The following is a 12,608-nucleotide window of genomic DNA, read 5'->3' on the forward strand; positions in this document are numbered from 1 at the left end:
ACAAGACAGAACATCGAAGCCTCCATACATTGCTTAATGGCCAATGCCAGATACTGCACCATATCTCCTAGTCACTTGAATAACGTTCATCCTGGACAACCATTGTAAGACAAATTCTGCATGCAGTAATAGACATGTCAACAGAATCCCAACTGACTATATTATCAGTCAAGGGAAAGATCCAGTAGATCATCATGGCTTAAGGTGCGAATGAAGACAATGATGTAAATAGAAACATAGTCTCAAGCAGTGCAACAAACGGCCCTTACGGCTCCATACTAAGGAGCTGTAGATGCTCCCTGTGCCCTGATATAGGCAAAAAATCTCAGCACCGAACAAATATCTCGATACAATAAATAAATATTTCTATTTTGATCCGTCAAGAAAAGATCCAATGTTTTGATCAACAATGGTATTTATCAAGGACATAACAGGTAGAAATCAGATTAGAACAAAAAAGCAAGCAGAATTATCAAAGAATATTGTGTAGTCAAATGCATTGGGGTGTAGGGAGTGGAGACTTGTAGAGGAGACTGGTATGGGGTAGATGTGGCTGCTCATTAAGTCAAGAGTGGTCCTTTCTTCGAGCACGTACACCTCTGAAGCAGTAGTGCCTATTTTTCTTCCAGAGCTATGTGCCCTGATAGTTTCATTGCATGCAACCCTAATATAAATATTTTTCAATATAAGTACAGCATGCCAAACTGTATGCCAATATGTCTCTATGGCTTCAAGCAATTTGGACTATATAGAGCTACGGTATAATACGCCATAGCAGAACAACCAAGTTGTTTCTGGCCAGATGGGCATATTCACTTTGATCAAAATGTGAACTAAATATTTCAAATTTATAAGTATAAACTATTTATCAGTAATTCCATAAAAATTTCATATCTTCAATGTGTCTTAGGGTGCGATGTATTTCTTTGCATGCTAGCCAGAAGAACCTGCACCTGCATTTTGCTAGGAAGTGCTTATCAATTTCATTTTTGCAGTATGAGTACAGCTATAATAACTCTTATTTAAGACTAGTTCCCTGTGAGAAGCGCTTGCATATGCACCCCTTCACATGTACAGTCCTTGGCTTGTTTTTTTCATGAGTTATGAGTATGATGACCCTGCCTTTCGTAGTTTCTGATGATTTTTCTTGGAAAAGTGTTTCAAGTTAAAAGGTATTTGATTGAGACATCATGGTAGCAAGGAAAAGCATTGGCAACGCAGTCCTAATCCCACTTCAACAGATTGTTCAGTCAATCTTACCATCAGGCTATGCATTATTGTGATGCAAAGCCATTAGGAAATCTAATGTAATCCATACTAATAAATTTGAAAGCAATTTCATCTGGTATACACAGAGCCAATAAAACAGCACAAGGGAGACATTATTAAATTCACACTTAGCAAAACAAACATATACAACAGTCCGGAGATCTCAGCCTCTGATGACGAGACTGGAGGACACAAAGACCTTTACTGTGTTACTCTCTTCTCATTTTGTTGTACGCAATTGATTTATGAAATGTACACCTATTGAGGAAAACTGTATTTCATGGAACATAGCATAAGAGTCAAAGAGCAATTTCTCAAGTGAAATACCATCTGGAATGAGAATATTTCATACAGTAAATAGTTTTATTGCTTTTCCTGCATTTCGGAAAAGCTACACTTCAATAATTCACGGTTTCTTGGTCAATATCGAATACACGTGTTTTTTTTTAAAAGCCATGAACAGGCGCATTACATATTAAACTGTCTGTGAATGAGTCACTTTAGGCAATATAATACAAAGGCCAGACAATAAAGTCAATTGACTTTCAGTCTTTGTCATCTCCAGTGTATGTTCAGTATATCATATGTACAGTATATTACTTTGATTCATATGTAGTGTATATACACCCTCATTTTTTACGCTTCCAATAGTTAAACTGTGAAACACGTCCTACTGTCACAACAAACTTATACCTAGAAAAGAGTTTGCAAATGTAAATATATAGTCGTAGAAAAAAAACCCATAAATATTGAGACAGGCAATAAACAGGAGAAGTAACTAAGACTGTACCTGTATATGATGTTCCCATGGTTTCCCTTAGAGATCCTCACATGTCACCTAAAAACTATGATGTCCAAATTTGCATCCAAGGATTTTGAATATTCAGAAATTTAACTAAATTATCAAAGTTATCATTAATAGCAGAGAGAGCCTGTAGGAGAATGAGTGAACCCGAACTGTAAAGTTGAAGTGCTGAAATGCTGAACTCTGAACACGGACTTCTCCTGGGAGTTCTTTTTACAGGAGTCTGGGGAGGAGAGAGATATTTTCCAGCTCTAAAGTTAGGGTCTTCATGGATTTCTTTGGGGTTCGGGTTCTGATTTAAGTTCGAGTACAGTTATGGTGCCCGACCCAAACTTTGGACTAAAGTTCGGTCGAACTTGGTGAATCCAAACTTCCATGGGTCCGCTCATCCCTAGGTTAAGACCAACCCTCACTATGGAGAAAGCCCTTGGACAAATTGTCCCACTCCTCCTTATCCTTGCACCTTTTCTATGTTTGCATGTACAACTAACAGTAATCCAATCTAATAGTCATTATGAGAAATGTCATGGCAAGATGTCATAAATAGTAGTATGCACCCCTGGACCGGAAGTGCATCGTCCAGCCCGGAAATGATGTTGCGCTGCCTAGATGCTCATACTGTGCAAGCACGGCTGAGGTTAGGCAAGCTGGATGATGCTTAGTAACAACGGCCGCACATGCGCGGTATGAACATCTAGGCAGCACAATGTCATTTCCAGGCCAGATAACGCACTTCCGGTCTGGCGGTGCATACCACTATTTATGTCACATGTAAAGCACACCACAGCAGCAAGGAGCTGGAGTGCCACTTTAGCATCTGACAGCACAAGGTAACTTAGTGCTACTATCCCCATTAGCCTTAGTAATAGGGCTCTGACCCTATAACATACCCTGAATCCCTACCGGTCACTAGCCGAGCCTGGCCCTTCACCTGCAACTAGGCACCGCAACCTAACGGATTAGGTATAGTGGACTTTGTCCAACCACTTATCTTATTCTCTCATTGGAACAACCTTTGTAACTGTATCACCATTCCTTACAGCCTCTATAGGATTCCTCAGGGACTCCAATCTTTATGCTTGTTCCTCACCTACTCACTACATCTGGATTAAGGTAAACCATGATCTCTGCTATACTACTTTCTATATTATCTTGCTCTGCTTCAACAGATACTTGTTAGGTACCATGTCACTGAATTTTTTTGAGTTGATGCAATTTTGATGAAATCCTGTTTATATGATCCTTTACCAGGGATAATTTTATGTTATTTTTTGTTGCATATTATACTTCGTATGCGCCATGTTCATTGTGACAGATTGATACCACTTTCTTTATTTTGCAGCGACAGTATGATTAAGACCCCAGAGGGGTCAAAATGTCATTGTCTGCAGTCGCCCTTTTCCAGTGTATATACTCCTTTTTGCTTCCATGTTTTTGACAATAAACTTACCATATTGTAAAAGATAATTACTAGAGTGTGCGGTGAATTCAGCTTTAGACATGCCAATAAACGACCAATGATCGGCTTCCATATAACTGATCAGTGGTCATTTATTAGGCAGGCTTCTCTTGTAGAAATGGGCAACTAAGTGTTATCTCCAATCTCAACAGTTGCCGTGAAAGACTGATCACTAATCACAGCCATCCATAGGGAGGTAATGGGGTAGACCAAATAAAAAGTAAAGGGGACTTAGTGCTAAAACAGCTCTAAAGCTGTGCTGCTGCCATTCATTCCCAATACAATAATTATTATGATACATTTCTGGACATGATATCACAAAATACCACAAGCTTTAATAAGAAATTAGCTGAGCAACATAGAAGTATCAAATACATCAATTGAATTAGAGCAGAGATCACTGTCTTCAGATCTAATTTGTGCTGCAAAAGAAAAGATTAAGTATTTTGTATTTTTAAAAAAATTGGAATATTTAAAAGTGACTGTCAGAAAGTTTTTGCTATTTAATCTGAGAGCAGCGTGATGTAGACTGAGACACTGATTTATTTCATGTGTCACTTTTTAGGATGTGTGCTGTTGTGTCAAAGAAGTGTTTTATCAGTATGAGATTATCACTACCGGACTAGGTACCCATTTCCTGGTACAACCACGCCCCCAGCACTGATTATCAGCTTACTGTCAATTTTCAGTGTATAAAGACCTCTGACCTCTGCTACATGCTGCATCTAAAAACGTAGCAAAAAAACTGGCAATAGATTCCCTTTACCATTTTATTTTCAAAGTCTTAGATGGACTAAGTCAAGAAGATCCAGTTTCCTTTACACCTATTTAGATTTCTGCTCTTTTCATTCTGCACAACGCTCAGCTATTTCCATCCGCCCATGAATAAAGTAAAAGTATGGATGTTTGACAACTGATCCATTCAAATGAAGGACATGGCATCCCTTTTATTTTGAGGGTCCCAGCATCCTAATAGATTTAAAGAGAACCTGAAAAGAGATTCATGCTGCTTGAACCACAGGCAGCATGAGACAGACTGATTGCATTAGTGAAGCCATGTACATATGAGTTAACAGCTAATTGTACATCATATTCATTCTTTTTTATTACTTAACTATTATTTACCTACCATTTAAGATTTTCCACAATTTCCTAATATTGAAATCATATACTGAGGCTCTTTGCTTTCTCAAAATATTAAAGCGGTTTCTTCTTTCCGAAATAGTTTTTCTATAAAGTTTCGATAAAGTAAAATTAATGCAACTTTTCTTTACCATTGCAAGACTAAAATTAGAACCAATTTTAAGAAAATCTTGCAGTGATATTGTGTATAAATAATTCAGAGACCATATAGAAAAGAACTTTGCTATAATGGGAATCTAAGAGCCTTTACAGAGTATTTACAGCTCTGCACAAGGAAGTTGTATAGCCCCCGAGTGAACTGTATGGCGCCTCAAACACTATATTATGAAAATGCTGTATATCCATGAGTGGGTGATGATTCTATCAGAGCATGACTATTATGACATATGTGACAGTTTCTCTGGTTAACTAAATTGAAAGATTTATGCAGCCACAGTACGATCATGTGCATGAGGCCTTACCTGTAACCTATGAAGGAATGTGCATTCTGTTACAGTTTTGGGAACAGCAGATGCCTGTTTCTGAATATTTTAAAGTATAGAGCGATAAACAGATCGATCCATGTGGGAACAATTTCAAGTTCAATTTTGAAAAGCTGTTTTCCACATTACTGAAGCATCAGAGAGTGGGCTAACAACATTTTGCGTTGCAGCGCAGTACATCCCATAATTCCCTGCAGCTTTGAAATCATAGGGATTATCATATGTTGTACAGTAGTGGTCAGTACCAGGCCCAGCGGTTCCCAGTGGAGCCCAGTTTGTATGTCAGAGTTGTTTTCCATATCCAGAATCACTGGGTCTCTCTCTATTGTATAGTGAAAGCTGCTATGGTCATCGGGGTTCTCTCTCTCTCTCTGTCTTTCTCTCTCCTGTAGAGTGTAAGCTATTATGGTCATCTGAGTCCTCTCTCTCTCTACATTAAAGTGTAAGCTATTATGGTCATTGGAGTCCTCTCTCTTTTGCCTGTAGACTGTAAGCTCTTATGGTCATCGGAGTCCTCTCTCTCTACAGTACAGTGTAAACTCTGTTGTGATTTTGCTTTTTGCTCCCTCTAGTGGTCATTAGTGATTTTACTCTGGAGCTTCTGTCTTTTCCTATATCCTCACCTGGGCCGTTAGTTCAGGGGCGTTGCTATATAAGCTCCCTGGACCTTCAGTTCAATGCCTGGCATCGTTGAAATCAGAGCTAATCTGTTGTGCTCTTGTCCTATGATCCTGGTTCCTGTATTTCAAGCTAAGTCTGCTTCCTTGCTTTTTGCTTTTGTTTTGTTTGGTATTTTTGTCCAGCTTGTTCCAATCTGTATCCTGACCTTTGCTGGAAGCTCTAGGGGGCTGGTGTTCTCCCCCCGGACCGTTAGACGGTTCGGGGGTTCTTGAATCTCCAGCGTGGATTTTTATAGGGTTTTTGTTGACCAGATAAGTTATCTTGCTATATTCTGCTATTAGTAAGCTGGCCTCTCTTTGCTGAACCTGGTTCATTTCTGTGTTTGTCATTTCCTCTTACCTCACCGTTATTATTTGTGGGGGGCTTGTATCTTGCTTTGGGGTCCCTTTCTCTGGAGGCAAGAGAGGTCTTTGTTTTCTTCTCCTAGGGGTAGTTAGATTCTCCGGCTGGCGCGAGTCATCTAGCGATCACCGTAGGCATGATCCCCGGCTACTTCTAGTGTTGGCGTTAGGAGTAGCTATTTGGTCAACCCAGTTACCACAGCCCTATGAGCTGGATTTTTGAATCTCGCAGACTTACACGTTCCTCTGAGACCCTGTCCACTGGGGTCATAACAGTATGCCAGGCCAGTATTAAATGTTTAATGCATTGCAGAAGTGGGATTATAAGAAAGAAAATTTTGAGTTTTTTTTTTCCCTCTCTCATTTTTTTTTTTTTTTTTTTTTCTTTTCCACTTTACCTCAGAGTGGCTTAAGCTTGCTGCAGACATGAATGTCCAGACCTTGATTACAAGTGTGGACCAGCTTGCCGCTCGTGTGCAGGGTATACAAGATTATGTTACCAGAAATCCTAGGTCTGAACCCAAGATTCCGATTCCTGAACTGTTTTCAGGAGACCGATTTAAGTTTAGGAATTTCAGGAATAATTGTAAATTGTTTTTGTCCCTGAAACCTTGTTCGTCTGGAGACTCTGCTCAACAAGTAAAAATTGTTATTTCATTCTTACGGGGTGACCCTCAAGATTGGGCTTTTTCGTTGGCGCCAGGAGATCCGCTCATTGGCTGATATTGATGCGTTTTTTCTGGCGCTCGGTTTACTTTATGAGGAACCCAATCTTGAGATTCAGGCAGAGAAAGCCTTGCTGGCTATGTCTCAGGGCCAGGACGAGGCTGAGGTGTATTGCCAAAAATTTCGGAAATGGTCCGTGCTGACACATTGGAACGAGTGTGCACTGGCCGCTAATTTTAGAAATGGCCTTTCTGAGGCCATTAAGAATGTTATGGTGGGTTTTCCCATTCCCACAGGTCTGAATGATACCATGTCCCTGGCTATTCAAATTGACCGGCGGTTGCGGGAGCGCAAAACCGCAAATTCCCTCATGTTGTTGTCTGAACAGACACCTGATGTGATGCAATGTGATAGAAAAACCGCAAATTCCCTCATGGTGTTGTCTGAACGGACACCTGATTTGATGCAATGTGATAGAATCCTGACCAGAAATGAGAGGAAAATTCATAGACGCCGGAATGGCTTGTGCTACTACTGTGGTGATTCTACACATGTTATCTCAGCATGCTCTAAACGTATATCTAAGGTTGTTAGTCCTGTCACCGTTGGTAATTTGCATCCTAAGTTTATTCTGTCTGTAACTTTGATTTGCTCACTGTCATCTTATCCTGTCATGGCGTTTGTAGATTCAGGTGCTGCCCTGAGTCTTATGGATCTCTCATTTGCTAAGCGCTGTGGTTTTATTCTTGAACCATTAGAAAATCCTATCCCTCTTAGGGGTATTGATGCTACGCCATTAGCAGAAAATAAACCGCAGTATTGGACACAGGTTACCATGTGCATGACTCCTGAACACCGCGAGGTGATACGTTTTCTCGTTCTACATAAAATGCATGATTTGGTTGTTTTGGGGCTGCCATGGTTACAGACCCATAATCCAGTCCTTGACTGGAAGGCTATGTCAGTGTCTAGTTGGGGCTGTCGTGGTATTCATGAGGATTCCCTGCCTGTGTCTATTGCTTCTTCTACGCCTTCGGAAGTTCCTGAGTATTTGTCTGATTATCAGGATGTCTTTAGCGAGTCCAGGTCCAGTGCATTGCCTCCTCATAGGGAATGTGACTGTGCAATAGATTTGATTCCGGGCAGTAAATTTCCTAAGGGAAGACTGTTTAATCTGTCGATACCTGAACATACCGCTATGCGTTCATATATCAAGGAGTCACATCCGTCCGTCTTCTTCCCCTCTTGGTGCGGGATTCTTTTTTGTGGCTAAAAAGGACGGATCTTTGAGGCCTTGTATTGACTATCGGCTTTTAAATAAGATCACTGTCAAATTTCAGTATCCTTTGCCGCTGTTGTCTGACTTGTTTGCCCGGATTAAAGGTGCCAAGTGGTTTACCAAGATAGACCTTCGTGGTGCGTACAACCTTGTGCGCATTAAGCAAGGGGATGAATGGAAAACCGCATTCAATACGCCCGAAGGTCATTTTGAGTACTTGGTGATGCCTTTTGGGCTCTCTAATGCCCCTTCAGTTTTTCAGTCCTTTATGCATGACATTTTCCGGAACTATCTGGATAAATTTTTGATCGTTTATCTGGATGATATTCTGTTTTTTTCTGATAATTGGGACTCGCATGTGGAGCAGGTCAGGATGGTCTTTAAAATTTTGCGTGAAAATTCTTTGTTTGTCAAGGGCTCAAAGTGTCTTTTTGGTGTACAGAAGGTTCCCTTTTTGGGGTTCATTTTTTCCCCTTCTGCTGTGGAGATGGACCCAGTCAAGGTCCGAGCTATTCTTGATTGGACTCAGCCCTCGTCAGTTAAGAGTCTTCAGAAGTTCTTGGGTTTCGCTAACTTCTACCGTCGTTTTATCGCTAACTTTTCTAGCATTGTGAAACCTTTGACGGATATGACCAAGAAGGGATCCGATGTGGTTAATTGGGCTCCTGCTGCCGTGGAGGCTTTCCAGGAGTTGAAACGTCGGTTTACTTCGGCGCCTGTTTTGTGCCAGCCTGATGTCTCGCTTCCCTTTCAGGTTGAGGTGGATGCTTCAGAGATTGGAGCAGGGGCCGTTTTGTCGCAGAGAGGCCCTGGTTGCTCTGTTATGAGACCTTGCGCCTTTTTCTCTAGGAAGTTTTCGCCTGCGGAGCGAAATTATGATGTGGGCAATCGGGAGTTGTTGGCCATGAAATGGGCATTTGAGGAGTGGCGTCATTGGCTCGAGGGTGCTAAGCATCGTGTGGTGGTCTTGACTGATCACAAAAATCTGATGTATCTCGAGTCTGCTAAACGCCTGAATCCTAGACAGGCCCGCTGGTCATTGTTTTTCTCCCGTTTTGACTTTGTTGTCTCGTATTTACCAGGTTCAAAAAATGTGAAGGCCGATGCTCTTTCCAGGAGCTTTGTGCCTGATGCTCCTGGAGTCGCTGAACCTGTTGGTATTCTTAAGGATGGTATTATCTTGTCAGCTATTTCTCCAGATCTTCGACGTGTGTTGCAGAGATTTCAGGCTGATAGGCCTGATTCTTGTCCACCTGACAGACTGTTTGTGCCTGATAAGTGGACCAGCAGAGTCATTTCCGAGGTTCATTCCTCGGTGTTGGCAGGTCACCCAGGAATTTTTGGCACCAGAGATCTGGTGGCCAGATCCTTTTGGTGGCCGTCCTTGTCTAGGGATGTGCGGTCTTTTGTGCAGTCCTGTGGGACTTGTGCTCGAGCTAAGCCTTGCTGTCCTCGTGCCACTGGGTTGCTCTTGCCCTTGCCTGTCCCTAAGAGACCTTGGACACATATCTCCATGGATTTCATTTCTGATCTTCCGGTGTCTCAAGGCATGTCTGTTATCTGGGTGATATGTGATCGCTTCTCCAAGATGGTCCATTTGGTTCCTTTGCCTAAGCTGCCTTCCTCTTCCGATCTGGTTCCTGTGTTTTTCCAGAACGTGGTTCGTTTGCACGGCATCCCTGAGAATATTGTGTCAGACAGAGGATCCCAGTTCGTTTCCAGATTCTGGCGATCCTTTTGTAGTAGGATGGGCATTGACTTGTCGTTTTCGTCTGCTTTCCATCCTCAGACTAATGGACAGACGGAACGAACTAATCAGACTTTGGAGGCTTATTTGAGGTGTTTTGTCTCTGCTGATCAGGACGATTGGGTGACCTTCTTGCCGTTGGCTGAGTTTGCCCTTAATAATCGGGCTAGTTCCGCCACCTTGGTTTCGCCGTATTTCTGCAACTCTGGTTTCCACCCTCGTTTTTCTTCGGGTCATGTGGAACCTTCTGACTGCCCTGGGGTGGATTCTGTGGTGGATAGGTTGCAGCGGATCTGGAATCTTGTGGTGGACAACTTGAAGTTGTCACAGGAGAGGGCTCAGCGCTTTGCCAACCGCCGCCGCGGTGTGGGTCCCCGACTACGTGTTGGGGATTTGGTGTGGCTTTCTTCCCGCTTTGTTCCTATGAAGGTTTCCTCTCCCAAATTTAAACCTCGTTTTATTGGTCCTTACAAGATATTGGAAATCCTTAATCCTGTATCCTTTCGCCTGGATCTTCCTGTGTCGTTTGCTATCCACAACGTGTTTCATAGGTCCTTGTTGCGGCGGTACGTTGTGCCTGTGGTTCCTTCTGCTGAGCCTCCTGCTCCGGTGTTGGTTGAGGGCGAGTTGGAGTACGTGGTGGAGAAGATCTTGGATTCTCGTCTCTCCAGGCGGAGGCTTCAGTACCTGGTCAAGTGGAAGGGCTATGGTCAGGAAGATAATTCCTGGGTGGTCGCCTCTGATGTTCATGCGGCCGATTTAGTTCGTGCCTTTCACGCCGCTCGTCCTGATCGCCCTGGTGGTCGTAGTGAGGGTTCGGTGACCCCTCACTAAGGGGGGGGTACTGTTGTGATTTTGCTTTTTGCTCCCTCTAGTGGTCATTAGTGATTTTACTCTGGAGCTTCTGTCTTTTCCTATATCCTCACCTGGGCCGTTAGTTCAGGGGCGTTGCTATATAAGCTCCCTGGACCTTCAGTTCAATGCCTGGCATCGTTGAAATCAGAGCTAATCTGTTGTGCTCTTGTCCTATGATCCTGGTTCCTGTATTTCAAGCTAAGTCTGCTTCCTTGCTTTTTGCTTTTGTTTTGTTTGGTATTTTTGTCCAGCTTGTTCCAATCTGTATCCTGACCTTTGCTGGAAGCTCTAGGGGGCTGGTGTTCTCCCCCCGGACCGTTAGACGGTTCGGGGGTTCTTGAATCTCCAGCGTGGATTTTTATAGGGTTTTTGTTGACCAGATAAGTTATCTTGCTATATTCTGCTATTAGTAAGCTGGCCTCTCTTTGCTGAACCTGGTTCATTTCTGTGTTTGTCATTTCCTCTTACCTCACCGTTATTATTTGTGGGGGGCTTGTATCTTGCTTTGGGGTCCCTTTCTCTGGAGGCAAGAGAGGTCTTTGTTTTCTTCTCCTAGGGGTAGTTAGATTCTCCAGCTGGCGCGAGTCATCTAGCGATCACCGTAGGCATGATCCCCGGCTACTTCTAGTGTTGGCGTTAGGAGTAGCTATTTGGTCAACCCAGTTACCACAGCCCTATGAGCTGGATTTTTGAATCTCGCAGACTTACACGTTCCTCTGAGACCCTGTCCACTGGGGTCATAACAAAACTCATATAGTTCCAGAGTCCACTCTTTCTCCTGTAAAGTGTAAGCTCTTATGGTTAGCAGAGTTCTCTTTCTCGCTTTCTCCTGTAAAGTGTAAGCTCTTATGGTCTGTATTGGCCCCCCTCTCTCTCTTCCACCTGTAGATTTTGAGCCTTCATAATCAGCAGGGTCCTATTGCTCTCTCTCTTTCCCTCCTGTAGAGTGTAAGCCCTTATGGTCAGCGGGGTCCTCTTTCTACAGTACAGTGTAAGCTCTTATGGTTCCAGAGTCCTCTCTCTCTACAGAACGGTGTAAGCTCTTATGGTTAGCGGAGTCCTCTCTCTCTCTTTTGCCTGTACATTATGAGCTCTTATGGTCATCGGAGTCCTCTCTCTCTACAGTACAGTGTAAGCTCTTATGGTCATCGGAGTAATCTCTCTACACTAAAGTGTCAGCTCTTATGGTTAGCGGAGTCCTCTCTCTCTCGTTTGCCTGTACATTATGAGCTCTTATGGTCATCGGAGTCCTCTCTCTCTACAGTACAGTGTCAGCTCTTATGGTTCCAGAGCCCTCTCTCTCTTTCTCTTGTAAAGTGTAAGCTCTTATGGTTAGCGGAGTTCTCTTTCTCACTTTCTCCTGTAAAGTGTAAGCTCTTATGGTCTGTATGGGCCCCTCTCTCTCTTTCACCTGTAGATTTTGAGCCTTTATAGTCAGCAGGGTCCTAATGCTCTCTCTCTTTCCCTCCTGTAGAGTGTAAGCCCTTATGGTCAGCGGGGTCCTTTCTCTCTACCTCCTAATGTGTATTTTCCAAACAATTACAAGACTTACAGTATATAGAATCAAGCAAGTGAGCAAATTAAAATTTCAAAACATCCGCTCATCTCTAGTAATGATGGTAATCCAGACGATCGCTTGCTTTCTTTCGTCAGTAGAATTCTTTATTTCTACTGTATACAGATACAAACTGCTTTTTAGTATACACCTGATGTGATTAGTTAGCAGTCTTCCCTGATATTATTTTATTACAAGCTGCATATAATGCTGTGCTATGGGACTGCGTAGACAAAACATAGATTTAAGGCTCGGTTAAGGTAAATCATGCAGTCTTGAATCCTTTTCTCCCTAAAGACCTTAATACATTATTAATGCAGACTGCA

Source organism: Ranitomeya variabilis, chromosome 6, assembly GCF_051348905.1.
Source record: "Ranitomeya variabilis isolate aRanVar5 chromosome 6, aRanVar5.hap1, whole genome shotgun sequence".
In the NCBI taxonomy this organism is placed as follows: domain Eukaryota; kingdom Metazoa; phylum Chordata; class Amphibia; order Anura; family Dendrobatidae; genus Ranitomeya; species Ranitomeya variabilis.